Source organism: Lygodium microphyllum, chromosome 7 (genome assembly GCF_053477565.2).
Source record: "Lygodium microphyllum isolate KBCC chromosome 7, Lygodium_microphyllum_v1.1.10, whole genome shotgun sequence".
In the NCBI taxonomy this organism is placed as follows: domain Eukaryota; kingdom Viridiplantae; phylum Streptophyta; class Polypodiopsida; order Schizaeales; family Lygodiaceae; genus Lygodium; species Lygodium microphyllum.
In genome coordinates this window covers 87,670,504-87,683,455 of record NC_141141.1, presented here as the reverse complement: position 1 = coordinate 87,683,455, position 12,952 = coordinate 87,670,504, and positions in this window count along the sequence as shown.

Below are 12,952 nucleotides of genomic sequence, written 5' to 3'. Positions count from 1 at the left end.
TAAGAGACATAATTCATCATTCACAAATCCAAAAGCAGACATAACCATGAAACATTTTTAATGCAATTGTCAATGTATGCCAAGCATAGAATCTATCCCCCTCATCAATTCCTATGTTCTTTTCTAAAAATCAATTCATAATACTAACATTTTTTTCTAAGTTTAAGTACGTTCTAGCTAATCGTAATCTATGTAACAAACTTATCCTATGGGCTTTTCTAACATTACTAACTTATCCCTCATTTTATCATAAGATGCAAAAAAATAATAACATAAAATAGAAAAATAAAGAAGTTGTAGAGTCAATAGCTTAAAAGTAATCATTTTCTTATGTACTAAACCTAATTATCTCTGTTTGACCATCCATTGTGATTACAGTTTATGACCGCAACCTTGGCTTGTTGTGGAATAACCGGTCCTTCGAGTTGAATGAATTTGGGGGAAACTTTCGGTTGTGGTTCAGTAGTGACTACCTCGTGTTTAGAAGCTCTCCAAGCATGACCTTGCTAAGCATCTCGATGTCTCTTGGGAGCCATGGAAGAGGCTTAATTGATTTGAGCAGCGCTTGCGCGTAGATGTGGAGAGAGAGACAGAGAGAGGCTTCGTTGATTGTAGCAAAGCTTCATCGCGTCAACAATAGAGAGACTTCACACGTGGCTGTATGTGATCACACTCCGTCTGCAGTCAACATGGAATTTACTGACTCAGATCCCCTCTAAGCTTTCCTGAGCCTCAAGAGCCGTCCTACATAGCTGGGGCACTTATCACTCGGCCCTTTTCCCTCTCAGATACTCGAGTGATCAAAAACCAAAAACAACCTCCCTCGAGAGCATAGGACCCCCACCTGCAGGTGAGTTTTTTCACACTCTACAGAGTGTTTAGGGAGCATTGGGTTGGGGATCCTAATGTCCAAGCCACCACAATCCACAACTCATACAGTTGTTATAAGTGCGAAATCATAAGAGACATAATTCATCATTCACCAATCCAAAAGCACACATAACTATAAAATATTTTTAATACACTTGCCAATATATACAATGCATTGAATTTATCCTACCTCCCTTGGGAGCATAGGATCCCCACCCGTAGGTGAGTTTTGCACACTCCACAGAGTGTCTAGGGAGCATTGAGTTGGGGACCCCAACATCCCGAACCACCGCAATCCACAACTCGTCCTATTGCTACAAGCACATATTCATAAGAGACATAATTCATCATTCACAAATCCAAAAGCAAACATAACCATAAAACATTTTTCGTACACTTGTCAATGTATGCGATGCATAGAATCTATCCCCCTCATCAATTCCCATGTTCTTTCTTGAAAATTAATTGATAATACTAACATGTTTTTGTAAGTTTAAGTGCATTCTAACTAATTCTAATATATGTAATAGACTTATCCTATGGGCTTTTCTAGCATTACTAACTTATCTCTCATTTTATCTTAAGATGTAAAAAAACAATAACATAAAATACAAAAATTAGAAAGTTGTAGAGTTAGTAGCTTAAAAGTAATCCTTTTTTAATGTAATAAACTTGATTATCTCCATTCAGCCATCCATCATGATTATGGTTTATGACTGCAACCTTGGGGTTGAATGGATTCAGGGGTAACTTTCACTTGCACTTTAGCAACGACTACTTCCTCACATTGGGAAGCTCTCCAAGCATGACCTTGCTCAGCATCTCGATGTCTCTTGGGAGCGATGCAAGAATCTTGATGGATTTGAGTAGTGCTTCCACTTAGGTGTTGAGAGAGAGAGACTCGGCTAATTGCAGCAGAGCTTCGTTGCATCAACAACACAGAGAATTCACGTGTGAGGTGCATCCTCCAACAGACCCAAAGGAGTCGTCTTAGTAGTCAATTGAAATTCGTATCCATGTACATCACCATCCAATCTCCCTATGGAAAACCTAGGACTTTGTTGAACATTGGAATCTTAGTTCTACTTCACAAGGGAAGCTTGGACAAGTCACCCCTAACAACGATCTAATGCGCACTTAAGAAAGACCACTTTGTAATCAATCAAAGGCAGGAGTGAGATTAACACTGCACTTGGTTCAAAGAGAGTGAGAGATGGGGGAGAATGTAACTCGATCCCCCTACCCATAAGGTAAAATCTTAGTTCTGGCCTCCTAAAACAATGTTAAACATGGTAACTAATCCTACCGATATTGGGAGGGTCATGATTTAATCAACTCTATCTAGTGTTGAAAAGTTACCCAACTTATCGGGTCCACCCAACCATAGGCATTCAATCATTAGGATTGAAACCTCCCACTTTCCTCGACTGGGTTTGCTTTAGTTTTCTAATTAGCAAAGCATACTACCACATTGTTTGCACATATTTTTTTAAAAATAGCTTCCTTTTATTACTCAATTAAATTGGGTTTGTTAAACTCAATCTAAACACATAACAAACAATTCGAAAAACAAATATTTTATTTTATAATAATAAGTAGAACCATCACTCTACAGAGTGGTACAAAACCGTCTTTTCGCAAAAACACATTGTCTAGCTAGGACCCTCCAATCTCATAGGATTGGGCTGTATGTGATCACACTCCGTCTGTAGTGGTCAATAGGGAATTTAGTGGCTCACAGCCCCTCTAAGCTTTCCTAAGCCTTAGGAGCTGTCCTAGATAGTAAGGGGACTTATCACTTGACCCTTTGCCCTCTCAGGTACTAGAGTGATCAAAAACTAGAAACACTTATCTCCCTCGAGAGCATAGGACCCCCACCTACAAGTGAGTTTTTCCACACTCCACAGAGTGTTTAGGGAGCATTGGGTTGGGGACCCTAACATTCCAAACCACCATAATCCATAACTCATCCGGTTGTTACAAGCACAGAATCATAAGTGACATAATTCATCATTCACAAATCTAAAATCAAACATAGCCATAAAACATTTTTAATGCATGTTAATGTATGTGATGCATAGAATTTATCCCCCTCATCAATTCCCATGTTCTTTCCTAAAAAGCAATTGATAATACTAATATGTTTTTTTAAAGTTAAGTACATTCTAACTAATCGTAATCTATGTAACAGACTTATCCTATTAGCTTTTCTAACATTACTAACTTATCCCTCATTTTATCGTAAGATGCAAAAAAGCAATTACATAAAATAGAAAATTTAGGAAGTTGTAGGTTTAATGGCTAAAAAGTAATCCTTTTCTTACGTACTAAACTTCATTATCCAAATTCGGCCATCTCTCGTGATTATGGGTTATGACCGCAACCTCGGTTTGTTGTGGAATAACCGATCCTTCGAGTTGAATGGATTTGGGGGTAACTTCCGCTTGTGCTTCAGTAGTGACTACTTCCTCACATTAGGGAGCTCTCTAAGCATGACCTCGCTCAGCATCTCAACGTCTCTTGGGAGCAATGGAAGAAGCTTGATGGATTTGAGCAACACTTCCACGTAGGTGTGGAGAGAGAAAGAGGCTTGGCTAATTGCAGCAGAGCTTCACTGCATCAACGATAGAGAGACTTTTGCATGGGTTGTTGTTCTAATGTGGCACTCTAATTTGTGTTTATATAGTAATTGCAAGGGGAGGTAAAGAGAGAGCGCTTGCTTTTAGGATTTTTGATGACATCATCGATGATGTTAGAGAGGAGCTCCGTTTTTGGAACATAGTGTGGAGATAAAGATAAGAATTTACAAATATATGGCAAGCACCGCCCGTCACGTCGTTGGGCGACGTCACTCCAAGGGAGTGACCAAGGCATAGACCTTGGCATCTTGGCCATGGCATACTTGGCAATGGGCTACAAAGGCTTGTTGGCGCTGTTGGCTACATGTGAGAAGCTTCCACTAGCTTGTAGGAAAAGCTTCCCGGGAGGTCACCCATCCTGACAGTGTCGTCAACCAAGTGCACTTAACTGCCAAGTGACTATCCACTAGGCTAGTTCTTTTTGTTGTTCTATACTACAAACATAGTTTTAATAAGCTTTTCTTGGGAGGGTTTCCCAAGCCTTCCTTCAATTATCTTCATAGTTAGATGTAGTTTTAAAAATGTGTAATCTTTACCATCCACTTCACACTTGTTGATAACAATATATCTATACAAAGATTTCTCACGGTTACACCTAACTTTACTTAACAACACAAATAACCAATACATAAGATGAAGAATAATACTGAATGAAAGGTGCTAGATGAGAATCTTTCGTAGACTATACAAGTTAAATGTTTATATATATTTTTTCACCCTACAATTTGAAGCTTAGAATCCATCCTTTCTTATGAAAGTTCACAATATCTATTTTTGGTGTGTTGATCTTGTGAGGATCTTTGTAAGAGAAGATTCGAGTTATCTAATCATGGATCTTATAGGTTGCTGGATAGCATATATCTTTCTCTATTGTATTCTAACATATGTATACTCGTATAAAACTATATGGTTTCCTAGAAAAAGCCATGGAAGAGGCTTGAGATATTGAAAAGAAACAAGACACGTTAAAACTAAAATAAAAAAGATTCTCCAACTTAGTTTACAAGCTCAACGAAATAATAAAAATAAAAATAAAATGGCACATTAAATGCTAATTTTTCATAAAATCTAATTTTTATTACCTTAAAGTGAGACAAGAAGTGTTGCTACATAGAAGGTGCCAATCGAAGATCCTTTGTAGACTATAAGTTTTGAATATTTGCATGCCATTTTAAATCCTATAACTTAAATCTTGGAATTTGTCCTTTGAGTGAAATCTCATAGTTTTTCTTTTTTATTTGTTGATCTTATGAGAATCTTTACATGAGGGAAGCATTGTTATCCAATTGTGAATCTCGTAGGCTGATAGATACCATGCATCATCCTCTCTTATATTGTGTAGCATGTGCATGCATATATAGAGTTACATGGTTACCTAAAAGAAGCCATGGAAGAAAAAGTCTCAGGTATTGATGAGAAATGAGGTTAGAATAGAGTCAAGTTAATGCAAAAAGGAGTTTGGAGAAGCTAAACTACTAAAATAATGAGAGTTACAAGAAAATGCACACAAAAAGTGTGCAAAGTATAAAAGCTTTTGAAATATCTCTTAAATTGAGATAAATGGCTTTTAGTCATTACCAAGGATAAGCCTTTTGGTTGGAATTGCCTCATAAGGATAGGTTTAAGGCCTCTTTTTACCCTTTTGCTAGAGGTAGATGCATTTTGAATGAATTAGTAAAGAGTCAAATATTGCATTGGACTACACATGGCACTATCCTATTGGCATATTCAATAATTTTATCATTAATGATTCTAATTAAAAGGTTTATTTCCCTCAAAATTGGTCCTAATGAATGGTTCTAGGTTGGCTATAAAAGGTAAGCATATTAGCAACTTAGTTACCTTTATATAAGTCTACTTGAAATGAATGTTTCTATGTTTGCACAAGGTTCAGTGACATAGCCCATATCGAAATTTAGCATAAGGAGTTGATCAAATAAATGTACATCATATGAAAAATATGCAATCGTAGATTGTGGATGGCTTACCCAACTTTAGAGTTAACATGATACATAAAAAATGTGCAACATATCAAAAGTAGACAAGGCATGCATTTTCACATGAAAAGAACTTACATAAGGAATCATAGAGTTTATACGTTTTGATATGTGGGGTCCTATGAAGGTTGCAACTATTATGTCTCCTTCATTGATGATCATACTCAATAAGTATGGATTTATTTAATGCATAAAAAAAGCACACTTTAAAACATTTAAAGCTTTGGTTGAGAAGGAGACATGGTTGGAAATCAAATACCTAAGGTAAGATAGATGATGTGAGGATATCTTCTGATGAATTTTCCAATTTTGTGAAAAACATGGTATAGAGAGATAGTTTACATGTAAATATAGTTTCCAACACCATAGAGATATTGATTGAAAAAGAAGTATATTATAGAGGTGGCTTGCACATTGACATTTGAAAGAAACTTGTTGTATTCTTATTGGGTTGAAGTAATTGATATTACAAGTAGGACACCCACAATTGTTGTACATGGGATGGCACTTGAGGATAAGTTCATAGGTAGAAAACCAAATCTATCCCACCTGAAAATATTTGGATGTACTTCTTATGTGCATATTATTGATGAGTTGCATAGCATATTGGATCCCAATGTAGAAAAAATGTGTATTTGTGAAATATTCTCTTGATACAAATTCTACAACCATATCATATGTGAGTTAAGAGTTACAAAGGATGTTATATTTGATGAGATGAGCAACTGGTATAGCAATGTGCAAGATACAATAAGTGTTGATGTACATAAGTATCATAGGAGCTCCTAGTCATGAGACTAGTGATACACCTTGGAATGGTGGATTGGGTTACAAGTCACTCCACTAAGTACATCAAAGATGATGAAAAAAGGTAAGGAGAAGGTTGGGATATAAAGAACGGAATAGGATAGAAGAAATATGAGAAATATGAGAAAATCCATGACTACATGAGCAGGGGTATAAAAGGTGTAAGGGGTTTAGTTAGAGCAATAGTTATTTGCATAATCAAGTCTTTATTATCTTCCTTCTAGCTTTCATGGCTTCTTAGCTCTCTTTCTCCCTCTTCTCCTAGTACTTCTCTCAGTTCTTTGCAATCTTTTCTCTCTTCTCTTCCCTTTCTCTTGTCCTCTTCACTAGAGTTGGTATCAAAGCTCAGTGCTTTGATCCCTTTTCTTTCTCTTTCTTTCAAATCTCCTTTTATGAAACTTTAGTAATTGTGTCAATTTAGCATAAAATTTTATGCAAATTTTTAGTAAGCATGCCAATTTAGCATATTGTCACTAAATTGCATGCAAACTTTAGTGTTCTTGGTAAAGGAGACCACTACAAGAGTTAGAGGAGGGTAAAACCTTTCCTACTTTTCAAGTAAGACCTTCTCTCTCTTCTCCCCTCAAGCTTACTTCAAGCTACCATGGATTTACATGGAGAAAACTCGATTTCTCTTGTTGATCTTCGACAAGAGAAAACTCGATTTACTTCAAGCTACCATGGATTTACATGGAGAAAACTCGATTTCTCTTGTTGATCTTCAACTCCCAACAACAACAAAGGATTGAAGAAAGAAACTCTTAACCTGTCAAGCTTGAGAAAGAGCACCATTTTGTGGAGTTTTTGGGATCATGTGGATAATAGCCCTTTCCTAAACAATTTGCACTAGTTATGTACCTTCAAAGCTAACGTGATCATCAATGTGAAGGAAGGAAGTGTCATCACCTCCTTTGGTGTGCTAAGTGCTTCAATAATGTAGCTATATCCTAAACACTTCACTACATTGAGCAATAGCCCTTTGAGTAGATAAAGCTCCAACAGAACCATGCCTCGTGCCACTGGAGTATACATAGCCTACCATCATCTAAAATACCACCCTCTTTCTTGGAATCTGCATCTTGTTCTCTATTACTTATAAGAAAACCTAATGATGCTTGCTCCTTAGGATTGCAATCATAAAAGTGGACTGCTTGCAAAGCTCTATTCACTCTTAGCAACATGCAATGAAGGCACCTTGTCGAGCTTGTTCAACTATGTAACCAAGTCATCTATCAAACAACTTACACCTTGCAACTATGTCTTAGCTAGTTTGCACTCAACCCACAATGGAGACTAGTCATTTTTTAGAACAACCAATTCCTTATACAAGATCGAATATTGTTCCTCAATCTCTCTTCTAGAACCAAAAATCTTGATTAACTATGTTTTATAGCTTCATTTGCACACATTCTATTGCAGGTAGACTCTAACTGTTTATTCTCTAGCATCAACTATTTCTCCCCCTTTAAAGAAATGCTTTCATTGCGAATTCTATGTTGCAAGTTTGATCTCAAAAGTTTTGCAGCTATAGATTTCTAATATGAGAGTGCCATTCCTCCTATGAAATGTCTTCTTCACTCCTCAATGATCCTTGAGGCTCTACGTGTAGAGGTTTAAATTGTTCCAATGAAGGCAACATGCTACTATAGAAGTTGTAGGTTATGGAAGCTTGGGTACATCTCTAGTTGGTTTTATTGTCATGAATCTAGCTATCTCTACAGCTCTTGCTTCAAGAGTACAGGGTCAGGCAATGCTCACATCTACCCCTCCTTCAACACTATTCCAAACATACTTATTTGTCCATTATAATAAACTATGGAATAGACATGCAGACCAATGAGACCAAATGTTCCTAGCTTGCGAGTTGGCCTTTTGCAAGAGCATGGATTTCTTCATCGATGAGGCAAGGCCCAAAAGTACATTGATCTCTTAATGTACATTGCTCATCAAACCATTTGATTTTATCAAGCATCACAAGAATCACTTCCTCCTCCACTCTCACCATAAGGACATCATATTTATGAGGTTCAGTTCCTAGATGCTAATTCCATGGAAATTGTTGTTATTGCTATTCAAGTCTAGTATTGTTACTAACCTAGGAGAGTTACTAGGACCAAGGGGTTTTGGACTACAATATGCTATGTTTGGGTTCACATGCATGGTTTCCTGCTCTTGGAGGAGAACTTGGAAGGTTAACCTTGCAGGAAACCTTAGTCTTTGAGCCACATGCTTGCTAGGCTATAATAACAACTTCTAGAAGCATATCACCTTGCCCAACTCCATTGCATATCTTAGCTTTACTCACTTGTGCCTCTCAGACCTGATAGCTTCTTGTTTTGGACTACAATGTGCTATGATTGGGTTCACATGCATGGTTGCCTTGAGGGTTTCCTGCTCTCAAAGGAGGACTTGGAGGGTTAACCTGCAAGAACCTCAATCTTGAGGCACATGCTTGCTGGCCTATAATGATAGCTTTTGGAAGCATGTCACCTTGCCTAGCTCCATTGCATCCAAGGAGCTTAGGTGCTAGTCAACAACGTTCCAACAAGCCTCTACAAAGTTAGCAATAAAAGAAGAAAGAACATGAAGATATTGAAGTAAGTATCATGAAGTATTTGAGGGGTTAATTAAGTAGGATTTCATGAATCAAAGGTAAGAATAAGAAGCAAGAACATGCAAAAATTGGAGTAGCCTATCATGAGTATCTGAGAGGTCCATTGGACAATGTGCAACAATGAGCAACCACTAGATAAACTCAGTCATGGTGCATAGTTCTATCAGCTCCTTTTATCACTCTTGGCATCTCAAAATGAATGCTTTGAATGCTACTCTATGGTGACAAGAAGCTATCAGGGTTGAGAGACAACCAACTAATGGAGAGACATAACCAACCAATGTCCAAGTTTGATCAGATACTGGATCAAATGGCATTTGCCGGTGATAAGCCTAAGAAGGATCGATACAGTGATTGTCACCATGAGCAATGGTATAATCCATGTGATCAATAGGAATATTATTTTTATTATGAATACCATGAGTATTATCATCAGCATGATTATGAGCAACATCATGAGCATTCTTATGGGAATTATGAACAACATGACCATTGGCATGGGTCTCATAAGCAAAGATAGCAGCATGTGCATTCTTACGATGAGCATGCACATGATGTTTGTGCATATATATGAGTAGCAACATGCATCTGATGACTATGCACATTGTTATGAGCCACATTATGTTCATGGGCATAGACAACCATCTAGGTAGGCTTATATACATGGGCAACATCGTGCAAATGCATACAAGTATATACACAAGGAGCAACATACACATCAGCCATTGATAAATTTGTATAGCAGTGAGTATGGACAACCATTATCTTATGAGCATCATGTATATTGGGAACATGGGTATTCTTACAAGTAGCAACATACACACGCTAATGCTGCATATGATCAATCTTCTTGTGGGCATGCTTTTAATCATCATTCTTATGGGTAGCATGATGCTACTAATAGTAGATACCTCACTAGTGATGACATAAGAGAAATCTATGCTCAAGGCTTATGCTACAAGTGTGCTAAGCCTATGTTGACGAATCACAAACACACATGCATACCAGGAATGCTAAACTAATGTACTTGATTTTGCTAATAAAGAGGAGGATCGAATGGAAAATGAGTTGGTTGAACCCCAATCCCCCCCCCCTCCTTAACTACTTTAGGCCATGATGCAAGCATCTCACTATAGTTTCATGCAAAAGAGACCCTTTAGTCCAAGGATTGAGTCTAAATACCCAGTGGTAGCCAAGAATGTGGGGACCATGGACATGCAACACCTAGGGATCAATGCAATCATGGATTACAACTCCACTTGATCATAACCTTATGGGTAATGTTCCAATGGATGGCACAGATCAACATGTCTCTTTGATCCAAGTAGGCTAAGTATTGAGTTAAAATTTGAAGCTCTATTTAGACCAGCACATATGGCAAAATCTTTAAAGGATCTTTATGCTAGTTGGGCTCTATCTTATACCATTGTTTCATGGTTGACTACATATAATAGGACAACTCTCTATTCACTAGACCAATTTAAATTATGGTTTAATTAAAGATGTGTATCTTACATACCTAAATGCATTTAAAATAAGATTTCTTTCAAGCTGTAGTATGCACTATTCACATCAGCCTATGGAAAGTTATGGCAGTTTTAATGCAAATAGGTTTGTATAGACAACACATTGACTATTGACCACAAGAGCTCCTTACTAAGACATTCTGAACCAAGCTCCCAATTTTATGGTTCAATATGGATACATTGATATTCTACTTTATCCTCAAATCTTGCTCTATGCATTATCTTGAAGATATTGGATACTTTGTAATGTTTAAATATAGTACAGTTCCCCTTTCCACCAGTCGGAAAAACACTATAATAAGTCCTATCTTTTGCTTTTGGAGACAAAAACATCAGAGTGGGGATGGAATGTAAAGAATGGAATAGCATGGGAAAAATAGGGGAAATACAATAAAGTATTTGACTACATGAGTAGGGGTATAAAAGGTGTAAAGGGCTTTGTTAGGGCATTAGTTATTTGCATAATCAAGTCTCTTATACCTTCTTTCCACCTTTCATGGCTTTCCTGCTCTCTTCATCTTTCTCTCTCTTTTACTAGTATTTTTCTCTCGTGTCTCTATTTTTTCTCTCCTTTCTATAGCCTTCTCTCTCTTCTCTTCTCTCTCTCTCTCTCTCTCTCTCTCTCTCTCTCTCTCTCTCTCGTCCTCCTCACACTACATGGGGACTTAAATTATGTTGATATATCATTAGGTTTCTCTTATATGGATGTAGATTCCAATGGGTTGGAGCAACATTTGGATAAAGAGTTTGGGATTCTAGCTATTAGGACGCCCGATGTGAGAAATGCAAATGTGGATACTAAGATACCTTGTAGTAAATTAGGTCCATGCAACTCAACCAAAGTTAAAAATCCAATGCAATGGTTGTTGTATGCTAGCTATGTAGCTCATCACTCTGTGTCTTATTTTGAACATATAGTTGGCAATCATCATTAGGATCAAGCTATGGCTATACTGAAGAAAAACGACACATAGGATTCTGTGCTTTTACCTAAAGGCAAGAAAGTGTTATTGTTTACAAATGGATATATAAAATGGAAAGTATAGATCAAATTGATCTAGTGAGTACTATAAGGCTTGTCTAGAAGCCAATTTGTATGTACACACTCATGGCATTGACTATGAGGAGAATGTTTGCACAAGTGACTAAAATGACTATTGTAAGGGTTTTCATAGCAATGGCTATGTCAAAGGGTTGGATTATGCATTAGATGGATTTTAAAAATGCCTTCTTGCATGGAGAATTTGCAGTTTGATATTAATGTGGAGTACCCATGTGGTTATGTGAATGAGTGTCATCTTGATTATGTATCGAAGCGTTGTAATGTTTTGTATAGGCTAAATCATAGGGTTTCACAAAGTGCACATTGATGATTCACTTTATGTTTGTGAGGGTGATGCAAGTATTCACTTTATATATGTGAGGGTGATGCAAGTATTGTGACCATCACTATATATGCAAATGACAATGAGATAGAGATTGATCGTGTCAAGGGCATGGCCCACAATGTACCCCCAACCCATCAAATCCAAGTATAATGGTTTGTTAAGATGTTGATCGATCTATGTGCCTTAGTTGCAAACACTTCTAACATTATTTTGGCCTTGATCTAGTATATACCCACCATGGCATCAAAGGCTTGGAATGTACTACACAATAAGTATAAAATATGAAATCAAACAAGAATACAAAACCTAGAGGACCATCTAGCAATAGAGAAGTTTGGTCAATAAGAAACAATAGAGACCTTCAAAAGCCATATCAGGGGTATAAAAGATTAGCGAGGAGCCATATAGTACAAACATACCTACATATGTGTTTGTGTGTGCGTGTGCGTGTGTGTGTGTACATACATAAGGCAGTTACAATGAATGGTACAATAAAAGGTAAAATGAAGGAATTAGGAAATATGGTAAAAGTTATGCTAGAGTTATTCATGTCCACCATTGATGACTATGCTTCTCATCTTGAGAAGCATCCCACTAATTCATGGTTGTTGGATAGTTGTATCTTTCATCATGTGACTAGCAAGAAAGGTCTATATAATTCTATACATCCTACACAAGAACCCATCACTTTGATCATTAACAACAATGTAAAAGAGTCTTAGGCCATATGTAATGTTTTCTTCATTGCTACAAACGGTCTATTAAGAATCTTTCAAATATATTGCATGTTCTAAAGGTTAAGACACACCTACTATTAGTTGCTCCTATAAGTAATATTGGCCATGAAGTGAGATTCACGAAGATAGATGCAAAAATTCTCCATACTATTGGAAAGCTTATTTGTAAAGGATAAATAATAAATAATATGTATAAGATAATGCTCTTACAACCACCATTAGATTGGGCATCGAGAAAAATTTGGTATGAAAGGCAAGACCACATCAAATTTGCAATATGTATAAGATAGTGCTCCTACAGGCACCATTCAAGAGAAAATTGGTATGAAAGTTCAAACCACATTAGATTTGCAATACTAGGAAGATACATAAGC